This window comes from Zea mays, chromosome 4 (genome assembly GCF_902167145.1).
Source record: "Zea mays cultivar B73 chromosome 4, Zm-B73-REFERENCE-NAM-5.0, whole genome shotgun sequence".
NCBI classification, from domain to species: Eukaryota; Viridiplantae; Streptophyta; class Magnoliopsida; order Poales; family Poaceae; genus Zea; species Zea mays.
Window position 1 is genome coordinate 198,106,253 of NC_050099.1, and position 12,446 is coordinate 198,118,698.

Consider the following 12,446-nt stretch of genomic DNA (forward strand, 5'->3'; position numbering starts at 1 on the left):
GAAAAACCCTAAATACTTTATGTTGTTTGATGCACCATGCCGCCCTTGCATTTCTTTTGATTGCTTTGAAAGCGCAATTGCATTCATGTAGAAAGATCGGATTTCGAAAATGTGGAGAAGATCTTTTCTTTCTTTTTTTCTCCCTCTCTTTTTTCTCTCCTCTTTTCCTCTCTCTCCCGCGCCGTGGGCCGACCCCGGCCGGCCCAGGCCCCTGCGCGCCCCCCTCTTGGGCCTGGTAGGCCCAGCCGCCCCCCCCTCTTTCCCTTATTCCCTAACCCTCTCCCTCTCCCCCCTCATTTTCTCCCTCCCCACCTAAGCCGCCGCCCCTACCTCCTACCCGCCCCCTGCCCTAGGTCGCCGCGCCGCCCCCTGCCGCCGGCCGCCCCTCGCCGTCGATCCCCGACACCGGTGAGCCCCCCCCCCCTCCTCCCTCTCTCCCTCCTCCCCCTCTCCTCCCTCCCCTTCCCCTCGCCGCTCGGCCCCATGGCCGGTTCGGCCGCCCGCCCCACCCCGCCGGCTCGGCCGCTCGGCCGCCCCGCCCCCCTGCTCGGCCGGCTCGGCCGCCCCCTGCGCCGCCCGCCCTCGCCAGCCCGGCCGCCCGCCGCCGGCTCAGCCGCCCCGGCTCGGCCGCCCCTGCGCGCCCTGCCCCCGGCCGGTTCAACCGCCCTAGGGCCGGTTCAACCGCCCCCCCCCCTTCTGTTTTTTTTATTTTTTTTTATTTTATTTTATTTACTTTCTGTGATCATAATTACTGTATTTTAAGTAGGCTAATCACTGTTCATGCTATGGGAAAATAGGAAGTTTAATTTAAAATTCCGTTATGTTATTGATTCACGTAGTTAATTGTTTACCCTGTGCAATGTTGATCAACTAAAAGTGATTAGGTTTCCATCAGTATATATAAATATATATAACAGAATTATTTTGTTAAAAACCAATTGTGTCATTAGTGCATAAGATTTAACCCCCTGCGAGACCTTTCCCGTTTCTTTCTAACCATAACAAATGCGTTATCGAATGTCATACTTGATGCATATTCGCTTTATTTGTTATCTTGTATGGTGTACTGTTCTTTTGTATTAAATATGTGGATGTATGTATGTATGTTTGCGCTCGCATAGAGAACGATCCGGTCGAAGAGCCCGAGGAATTCGCAGGAGAAGCCCCTGAGCAGCAGTCGGTTGGTGGAGGCAAGTGTCCTTTGACCTATCTATGTCCTATTCATTCTTTAATTCACCTCCCGCATTACACATTTATACCTAAGGATTGACTAGCTTTTGTTACCCATGCCCTTGTTTACCTATTTGGGTCGGATTATTACTACTTAGTCTGATGCTATTGCTCAACTCTAATCAATGAACATGATGTGATTATCTATGATACGCTGTTTTCCCGTTCTTCTTTATGATTATACTTGTGGTTTTCAAGGGGACTCGAGCGGTTTCTCGAGTGCCTCTCCGTAAGGACCTGTTCTATGGATGACCGCCCGGGAAAACAGTGCAACCATGAGGGTGGAATGGGGTGCCCTTAGCTGAATAATTAGAGGATCCGGGATGTAGTTCACTTAGCCGTCGTGCCGTCAATGGGGCTCGGTGTATGCGGCTCGCTCTGCCAAGTTTGGGTTCGCCCCTTGGGGAGGAGTGCGGTGCATTTAGGAAACCTAACGGGTGGCTACAGCCCCGGGGAATCTTTGTAAAGGCTACGTAGTGAAACCCTGCCTATTCACCTTGGTAGTGTTTAAGGGTTTGATCGGCCCGAGGCAAGAGGGAATCACGGCTTGTGGGTAAAGTGCACAACCTCTGCAGAGTGTTATGAAACTGATATATCAGCCGTGCTCGCGGTTATGAGCGGCCAAGGGAGCTCCAGAGATTAGTGATACTTGATCAGAGACATTGTGGTACAGGTGGCAATGAGATTGATGGTTTTGGTTATGACTATGGTGCTGGTAAGTGGTATTCTTTCCGTTTGGAAAGGGTACATTGGGTTAATAACTTGGGTTAATGCTAAAACTTGGCTTTCTACTAGTAAATAATAATCTGACCAACTAAAAGCAACTGCTTGACTTATCCCCACATAAAGCTAGTCCACTACAGCCAAACAGGATACTTGCTGAGTATGTTGATGTGTACTCACCCTTGCTCTACACACCAAACCCCCCCCCAGGTTGTCAGCATTGCAACCACTGCTCAGGAGAAGACGAAGCTGTGGAAGGAGACTTCCAGGAGTTCCAAGACTACGACGAGTTCTAGGTGTGGGTTAGCGGCAACCCCCAGTCGGCTGCCTGTGAAGGCCGCGTTATCTACGTTTCTTTTCCGCACTTTGATTTATTGTAAGAACTATATGGACGTCTCAGACGTATGATGTAATCGACTATTATCCCTTTTTAATACTATTTGAGCACTGTGTGATGATGTCCATATTATGTAACTGCTGTGTACGTGAATAACTGATCCTGGCACGTACATGGTTCGCATTCGGTTTGCCTTCTAAAAACCGGGTGTGACATAAGTGGTATCAAAGCCGTGCTGACTGTAGGACCGCTAACCTAGAGTAGAATGGTCGTTCTAAGGATTATAGACCTCTGTCTCTTCCTTGACTTTGATATCCCTTCAAAAGTTGGTCCTACTGACCAAACCTATGTTCTACTACATATTATACCTTGCTGAAAATTATGTTTTATTCTGATCCTTCATTTACTTATGATTCATTATTTGCTGGTCATATTAATTCTGTTCTCACCCTTTTGCTTGCGATGTCTTTTGTAGATGGCTCGACTTAGACACACTGCACGAAAGTCAGTCATCCCCTTCTTACCCTCCCGCCTTGCTGAGCGTCCGCTTCGCCGTCCTGTGGCCGGACAGTCCAGCCACTTGGAGAGACTACACCACCGCCTGCGTGAGGAGCAGGAACGTCGACGACAGGAGCAGCAGAGCTCTTCCCTCTCGCTCCACCAGGAGATAGAGTCTGTGAGGAGCTGCTCCCCTGTGCTTCCTCTGGAGCCGCCCCCTGCACCACCACTGGGCGCCCCAGCCTCTGGAGTAGCTGCTGGAGGAGACCCAGACGACGGAGGAGGCGACGACAGCTCGAGCCACGACACCGACTTCTCTGCTAACCCTGAGCCGGAAGGATGGGTTGCTCGACCCATCACTCGCGACGCCGCTCGCGGGTGTCACTTCCACGATGCGCTCGACACCCTGCTACGTCGGGCATTTGACCGGCATACTTGGTCCGTCGAGTATCGCTGTGTGGTCTACCAGCATAGTCGCGGGGTCTACCCGGACCGCTGGGAGGCAACTTGCTTGGTGCGCTGCCCGGAGGACAGTCTCCAGGGTGCAGAGGCCTGTTCAGAGCACTATTCTATCTCTGAGCGGGACTCAGCTGAGGCAGCCATGCAAGATGCTGCACGGCGTGCGCTTTCGCACTACTGCTCGGTTTTCGGTGGGGCAGCTGACGGTCTTGACCTGAAGTATTACCCCCGCCGTTCATCTGGCAGCACAGGAGGCGTGATTGTCTCACCTGTCGGTGAGGGCAATCCTAGGTTGAGCAGCACAGTCAACCTAGCCGCCGTGCTAAACACGGAGCTGGACCATGCATTAGACGAGCTGAGTAGGGCTCGTGCTGAGATCGCCCTGCTGCGGGCTGAGCGCGCGGAACGTCGTTATCTGGATGGTGGTTCCCCCGCTCCCGTTGGGACTCAGCACCCGTACCGCTCACCTCAGCGTGGACACCAGTCTTATGGCAATCCCGCCTGCAAGACCAAGATAAACCTAGAACCATAGATCGTTAGAGTTGGATCTTGTAATTAATACGAAATAAATATATACATGGAAGCTTCAGTCTTAGCGTTAGTCTCGGTCTTAGTTAGTTTTAGTTAGACAGGGTAGTTTGCTATATCCTGTGCATTTATGTTTGTCATGATGAACTATGTTTGGTTTGGATCTTTGTAATGATTGTCACCAGAGTGTGGGTACCCCCTGCATTTTGGTTTACATACTATGTTAATAAAGTTAGTTATATAGTTGGGAAAACCTTTATTCTACTTTCCTCTTTATCTGAGAAGCTGTGTGGTCTGTGTTGGAGATCAGTGAAGATGCTCATCTGTTCAGTGCTGTTGGAGAATTCTATACTCTTTTCTTATGCTGCAAGCTTTGCCAGATCAGTTCTGATGTGTGGTTGCGTTCTGCAGATGTCAGAGAACAGGCGTAGAGGAGGAAGGCGTGCTCAGCAGGAGCGAGCCGCTCCGCAGGATGAGGTGCCCCAGCAGCAGCACCTGCCGCCCCCGCCCCCGATGTCGATCGAGCAGATGTTTCTGATGCAGACTCAGGCAGTTCAAGCCATCGGTCAGACTCTGGCCGCCATTCAGCAGCAGCAGCAGCAGCAACAGCAGCAAGCACCACCCCAGCCTCAGATGCCTCAGATGCCTAGAGACAAGCGTGCTGAATTCATGAGAGGTCATCCACCAACGTTCGCCCACTCTTCTGACCCCATGGATGCTGAAGATTGGCTGCGCACTGTGGAGCGGGAGTTGCATACCGCTCAGTGCGATGACAGGGAGAAAGTTCTGTATGGTCCCCGTCTGTTGAGAGGAGCAGCCCAGTCATGGTGGGAGTCTTACCTCGCCACCCATGCCGACCCCGACACCATCACCTGGGAAGAATTCAGAGGTAGCTTTCGTCAGTACCATGTGCCTGCAGGTCTGATGACAGTGAAGAAGGAGGAGTTCCTGGCCCTCAAGCAAGGGCCATTGTCTGTCAGTGAGTACCGGGACAGGTTTCTGCAATTGTCTCGCTATGCTCCTGAAGATGTCAACACCGACGCCAAGCGACAGTACCGTTTCCTGAGAGGCTTGGTTGACCCTCTGCAGTATCAGCTGATGAATCACACCTTCCCGACATTCCAGCACCTGATTGACAGAGCAATCATGACAGAAAGGAAGCGTAAGGAGATGGAAGATCGTAAGCGCAAGATCAGTGGACCCCAGCCTGGAAGCAGCAGCCGTCCCCGTTTCTCAGGCAATCAACCCCAGCAGTTCAGGCAGAACCAGCGTCCACCTCAGCAGCATCAGCAGCGTCAGCAGTATCAGCAGTTCCAAAGGCAGTACCCTCAGAATCAGTACCAGAACCGTCAGAGCAATCAGTCAGGAGGTCAGTTTCAGAAGCAGAATCAGCAAGCACCTCGTCTTCCTGCCCCAGCAAATCAGCAGAACAGTCAGGCAGCACCAGCTCAGGTTGGAAACAGGGCGTGTTTCCACTGTGGAGAGCAAGGCCACTGGGTGATGCAATGTCCGAAGAAGGCAGCCCAGCAGCAGTCAGGCCCCAATGCCCCAACAAAGCAGAATGTGCCTCAGCCTGTAGCAGGCAATCGCTCTCAGCCGCGCTATAATCATGGAAGATTGAATCACTTGGAGGCTGAAGCAGTTCAGGAGACCCCCGGCATGATAGTAGGTATGTTCCCAGTCGACTCCCATATTGCAGAAGTGTTATTTGATACTGGAGCAACACATTCTTTCATTACTGCATCATGGGTAGAAGCACATAATCTTCCAACTACTACCATGTTAACCCCCATTCAAATTGACTCGGCCGGTGGTAGAATTCGAGCTGATAGCATTTGTTTAAATGTAAGTGTGGAAATAAGGGGGATAGCGTTTCCCGCCAACCTTATAGTAATGGGTACTCAGGGAATAGATGTCATCCTAGGGATGAATTGGTTAGATAAGTATCAGGCAGTTATCAGTTGTGATAAAAGGACAATCAAGTTGGTGTCCCCACTAGGAGAGGAAGTGGTGACCGAGTTAGTCCCGCCTGAGCCAAAGAAAGGAAGTTGTTATCAGATGGCTGTCGATAGCAGTGAAGCAGACCCAATTGAGAGTATCAAGGTTGTGTCTGAATTCCCAGATGTGTTTCCAAAGGATTTACCGGGTATGCCACCAGAGCGGAAAGTTGAATTTGCTATAGAGCTTCTTCCTGGAACCGCCCCTATCTCTAAGAGAGCTTACAGAATATCTGGACCAGAGTTGGATGAACTTAAGAAGCAAATTGATGAGCTGTCAGAGAAAGGTTACATCCGGCCAAGCACCTCGCCTTGGGCCGCCCCTGTCTTGTTTGTGGAGAAGAAAGATGGTACTAAGAGGATGTGTATTGATTACCGAGCTTTGAATGAAGTCACGATCAAGAACAAGTATCCCTTGCCCAGAATAGAAGATCTGTTCGACCAGTTGAGAGGAGCCAGTGTGTTCTCCAAGATCGATCTAAGGTCAGGTTATCATCAGCTCAGGATCCGACCTTCGGACATTCCGAAGACGGCATTCATTACCAAGTATGGTTTATATGAGTTCACAGTGATGTCTTTTGGTTTGACCAATGCGCCAGCATTCTTTATGAACTTGATGAACAGTGTATTCATGGATTATCTTGATAAGTTCGTAGTGGTATTCATTGATGACATTCTGGTTTATTCTCAAAGTGAAGAAGAGCATGCAGATCATTTGAGGATGGTATTGCAGAGATTGCGAGAGCACCAGTTGTATGCAAAGTTGAGCAAGTGTGAGTTCTGGATCAGTGAAGTCCTGTTCTTGGGTCACATAATCAACAAAGAAGGATTGGCTGTGGATCCGAAGAAAGTGGCAGACATTCTAAACTGGAAAGCGCCAACGGATGCTCGAGGAATCAAGAGCTTCATTGGAATGGCCGGATATTATCGGCGATTCATTGAAGGGTTTTCGAAGATTGCGAAGCCAATGACAGCGTTGCTAGGCAACAAAGTTGAGTTCAAGTGGACCCAGAAATGCCAAGAGGCCTTTGAAGCGCTGAAAGAGAAGTTGACTACAGCGCCTGTCCTAGTCTTGCCTGATGTGCACAAGCCCTTCTCGGTGTATTGTGATGCTTGCTACACAGGTTTGGGATGTGTGTTGATGCAAGAGGGAAGAGTTGTGGCTTACTCGTCCCGACAGTTGAAGGTTCATGAGAAGAACTACCCAATCCATGATCTAGAGTTGGCAGCAGTGGTTCACGCACTGAAGACATGGAGGCACTATCTGTATGGACAGAAATGCGATGTTTACACGGACCACAAGAGTCTGAAGTACATATTCACTCAGTCAGAATTGAACATGAGGCAACGAAGATGGTTAGAATTGATCAAAGACTATGAGTTGGAGATTCATTACCATCCCGGCAAAGCAAACGTAGTGGCAGATGCTTTGAGCAGAAAGAGTCAAGTCAATCTGATGGTCGCTCGTCCGATGCCTTATGAGTTGGCCAAGGAGTTTGACAGGTTGAGTCTCGGATTTCTGAATAATTCGCGAGGAGTCACAGTTGAATTGGAACCTACCTTGGAGCGTGAAATCAAAGAAGCGCAGAAGAATGATGAGAAGATCAGTGAGATTCGGCGATTGATTCTAGATGGCAGAGGCAAAGACTTTCGAGAAGATGCAGAAGGTGTGGTATGGTTCAAAGACCGCTTGTGTGTTCCCAATGTCCAGTCTATTCGGGAGTTGATTCTTAAGGAAGCTCATGAGACAGCTTATTCGATTCACCCTGGCAGTGAGAAGATGTATCAGGATCTGAAGAAGAAATTCTGGTGGTACGGAATGAAAAGAGAAATCGCAGAGCATGTGGCTATGTGCGATAGTTGTCGAAGAATTAAGGCAGAACACCAGAGACCAGCTGGATTGTTGCAACCGTTGCAGATCCCTCAGTGGAAATGGGATGAAATTGGTATGGATTTCATAGTCGGATTGCCTCGCACTCGAGCCGGCTACGATTCTATTTGGGTAGTGGTGGACCGTTTGACCAAGTCAGCCCACTTCATACCTGTCAAGACCAACTACAACAGTGCAGTATTGGCAGAATTGTATATGTCTCGGATCGTCTGTCTTCATGGTGTGCCAAAGAAGATAGTGTCAGACAGAGGAACGCAGTTCACCTCTCATTTCTGGCAGCAGTTGCATGAAGCCTTGGGCACGCATCTGAATTTCAGTTCAGCTTATCACCCGCAGACAGATGGTCAGACTGAAAGAACCAATCAAATTCTTGAAGATATGTTGAGAGCCTGTGCGTTGCAAGATCAGTCCGGATGGGACAAGCGATTGCCTTATGCAGAGTTTTCCTATAACAACAGTTATCAGGCCAGTTTGAAGATGTCACCATTTCAGGCGCTCTATGGAAGGAGTTGCAGAACTCCGTTGCAATGGGATCAGCCTGGAGAAAAGCAAGTGTTTGGGCCAGACATTTTGCTCGAAGCCGAAGAGAACATCAAGATGGTTCGAGAGAATCTCAAGATAGAGCAATCAAGGCAGCGAAGCTATGCAGACACAAGAAGAAGAGAGCTGAGTTTCGAAGTCGGAGACTTTGTTTATCTGAAAGTGTCACCGATCAGAGGAGTCAGAAGGTTCGGAGTGAAAGGCAAGCTAGCACCCCGCTACATTGGTCCGTATCAGATTCTTGCAAGACGAGGAGAAGTGGCTTATCAGCTCAGCCTGCCAGAGAATTTGTCTGCTGTGCATAATGTCTTTCATGTGTCTCAGTTGAAGAAGTGCTTGCGTGTGCCGGAAGAGCAGTTGCCAGTGGAAGGTCTTGAAGTCCAGGAGGACTTGACCTATGTTGAGAAGCCAGCTCAGATCCTTGAGGTTGCAGATAGAGTCACCCGAAGGAAGACCGTCAGAATGTGCAAAGTCAGATGGAGTCACCACTCTGAGGAAGAAGCAACCTGGGAGCGTGAAGATGATCTGATGGCCAAGTACCCAGAGCTCTTTGCTAGCCAGCCCTGAATCTCGAGGGCGAGATTCTTTTAAGGGGGATAGGTTTGTAACGCCCCGAATTTTTGCAGTTGAATTTTTTCTTTTCTTTACTCGCCAAAATTCGGGCGTTACCTTTTCCTTTTCTTTTTCCCTTCGCTAAACCTTGACCTTTTCCAAAGTTCTAAGCGGGATTCGGTTTGGAATTCCCGTACGTAGAAAAACCCTAAATACTTTATGTTGTTTGATGCACCATGCCGCCCTTGCATTTCTTTTGATTGCTTTGAAAGCGCAATTGCATTCATGTAGAAAGATCGGATTTCGAAAATGTGGAGAAGATCTTTTCTTTCTTTTTTTCTCCCTCTCTTTTTTCTCTCCTCTTTTCCTCTCTCTCCCGCGCCGTGGGCCGACCCCGGCCGGCCCAGGCCCCTGCGCGCCCCCCTCTTGGGCCTGGTAGGCCCAGCCGCCCCCCCCCCCTCTTTCCCTTATTCCCTAACCCTCTCCCTCTCCCCCCTCATTTTCTCCCTCCCCACCTAAGCCGCCGCCCCTACCTCCTACCCGCCCCCTGCCCTAGGTCGCCGCGCCGCCCCCTGCCGCCGGCCGCCCCTCGCCGTCGATCCCCGACACCGGTGAGCCCCCCCCTCCTCCCTCTCTCCCTCCTCCCCCTCTCCTCCCTCCCCTTCCCCTCGCCGCTCGGCCCCATGGCCGGTTCGGCCGCCCGCCCCACCCCGCCGGCTCGGCCGCTCGGCCGCCCCGCCCCCCTGCTCGGCCGGCTCGGCCGCCCCCTGCGCGCCCTGCCCCCGGCCGGTTCAACCGCCCTAGGGCCGGTTCAACCGCCCCCCCCCCCCTTCTGTTTTTTTATTTTTTTTTATTTTATTTTATTTACTTTCTGTGATCATAATTACTGTATTTTAAGTAGGCTAATCACTGTTCATGCTATGGGAAAATAGGAAGTTTAATTTAAAATTCTGTTATGTTATTGATTCACGTAGTTAATTGTTTACCCTGTGCAATGTTGATCAACTAAAAGTGATTAGGTTTCCATCAGTATATATAAATATATATAACAGAATTATTTTGTTAAAAACCAATTGTGTCATTAGTGCATAAGATTTAACCCCCTGCGAGACCTTTCCCGTTTCTTTCTAACCATAACAAATGCGTTATCGAATGTCATACTTGATGCATATTCGCTTTATTTGTTATCTTGTATGGTGTACTGTTCTTTTGTATTAAATATGTGGATGTATGTATGTATGTTTGCGCTCGCATAGAGAACGATCCGGTCGAAGAGCCCGAGGAATTCGCAGGAGAAGCCCCTGAGCAGCAGTCGGTTGGTGGAGGCAAGTGTCCTTTGACCTATCTATGTCCTATTCATTCTTTAATTCACCTCCCGCATTACACATTTATACCTAAGGATTGACTAGCTTTTGTTACCCATGCCCTTGTTTACCTATTTGGGTCGGATTATTACTACTTAGTCTGATGCTATTGCTCAACTCTAATCAATGAACATGATGTGATTATCTATGATACGCTGTTTTCCCGTTCTTCTTTATGATTATACTTGTGGTTTTCAAGGGGACTCGAGCGGTTTCTCGAGTGCCTCTCCGTAAGGACCTGTTCTATGGATGACCGCCCGGGAAAACAGTGCAACCATGAGGGTGGAATGGGGTGCCCTTAGCTGAATAATTAGAGGATCCGGGATGTAGTTCACTTAGCCGTCGTGCCGTCAATGGGGCTCGGTGTATGCGGCTCGCTCTGCCAAGTTTGGGTTCGCCCCTTGGGGAGGAGTGCGGTGCATTTAGGAAACCTAACGGGTGGCTACAGCCCCGGGGAATCTTTGTAAAGGCTACGTAGTGAAACCCTGCCTATTCACCTTGGTAGTGTTTAAGGGTTTGATCGGCCCGAGGCAAGAGGGAATCACGGCTTGTGGGTAAAGTGCACAACCTCTGCAGAGTGTTATGAAACTGATATATCAGCCGTGCTCGCGGTTATGAGCGGCCAAGGGAGCTCCAGAGATTAGTGATACTTGATCAGAGACATTGTGGTACAGGTGGCAATGAGATTGATGGTTTTGGTTATGACTATGGTGCTGGTAAGTGGTATTCTTTCCGTTTGGAAAGGGTACATTGGGTTAATAACTTGGGTTAATGCTAAAACTTGGCTTTCTACTAGTAAATAATAATCTGACCAACTAAAAGCAACTGCTTGACTTATCCCCACATAAAGCTAGTCCACTACAGCCAAACAGGATACTTGCTGAGTATGTTGATGTGTACTCACCCTTGCTCTACACACCAAACCCCCCCCAGGTTGTCAGCATTGCAACCACTGCTCAGGAGAAGACGAAGCTGTGGAAGGAGACTTCCAGGAGTTCCAAGACTACGACGAGTTCTAGGTGTGGGTTAGCGGCAACCCCCAGTCGGCTGCCTGTGAAGGCCGCGTTATCTACGTTTCTTTTCCGCACTTTGATTTATTGTAAGAACTATATGGACGTCTCAGACGTATGATGTAATCGACTATTATCCCTTTTTAATACTATTTGAGCACTGTGTGATGATGTCCATATTATGTAACTGCTGTGTACGTGAATAACTGATCCTGGCACGTACATGGTTCGCATTCGGTTTGCCTTCTAAAAACCGGGTGTGACAGTAGGCTTGTCGTCTCTAGGCTCATTGAGGAAGGTCTCATTCTCCGTGTCGTTGACCACCATCCCCTTTCCCTTTGGATCCATCTCTTCGGGCGATTAGTCCCTTACATGAAGAGAACGGCTCTGATACCAATTGAGAGCACCTAGAGGGGGGTGAATAGGTGATTCTATAAAATTCAACACTAAATTCCAACAACCTTGATTATAAAGATATTAGTGCGGGTTAATCAAGTCAATGAGACAAGCTCTTGCGAACACAGACAATCAAAGAGAGAGCAATCACAAGAGACACGCGATTTTATCCCGTGGTTCGGCCAAGTAACACTTGCCTACTTCCACGTTGTGGCGTCCCAATGGACAAGGGTTGCACTCAACCTCTTTCAAGTGATCCAATGATCAACTTGAATACCACGGCTTTTCTTCCTTATATCCTTTTCCCATTTGCGAGGAATCTCCACAAGTTGGAGCCTTTGGCCCTTACAAGATTGATCACAAAGAACGCACAAGAGTAAGGTTGGGAAGAGCAACGCACACAAGACTCAAAAATGCAGCACACCAACGCACACAAGTGAAGACTTGAGCTCAAATGACACACTGGGAGTTCTCGACTCGAATGGAGCTCAAATCTCTAACACAACAAAGCGAATATTCGGGAGCAGAGTCTGGATGCCTTAGAATACTTAGTGAATGCTTGGGGTAGCTCCTCCATGCGCCTAGGGGTCCCTTTTATAGCCCCAAGGCAGCTAGGAGTCGTTGGAGGCCAACAAGGAAGGCCATCGTTGCCTTCTGTCGAGTGGCGCACCGGACAGTCCGGTGCGCCACCGGACAGTCACTGTAGACAGTCCTGTGTAGATCTCCTTCCTTTTCTGGCGCAGATGACCGTTGTATCTCCGGGGCAGTTGGCACACCAGACAGTCCGGTGCCCCGTGCCGACCGTTGGCGCGGGCCACGCGTCGCCCGCGGATTGCGCAGCCGACCGTTGCGCTGGCGACCGTTAGCTCACCGGACAGTCCGGTGCACCACCGGACAGTCCGGTGAATTATAGCCGTACGC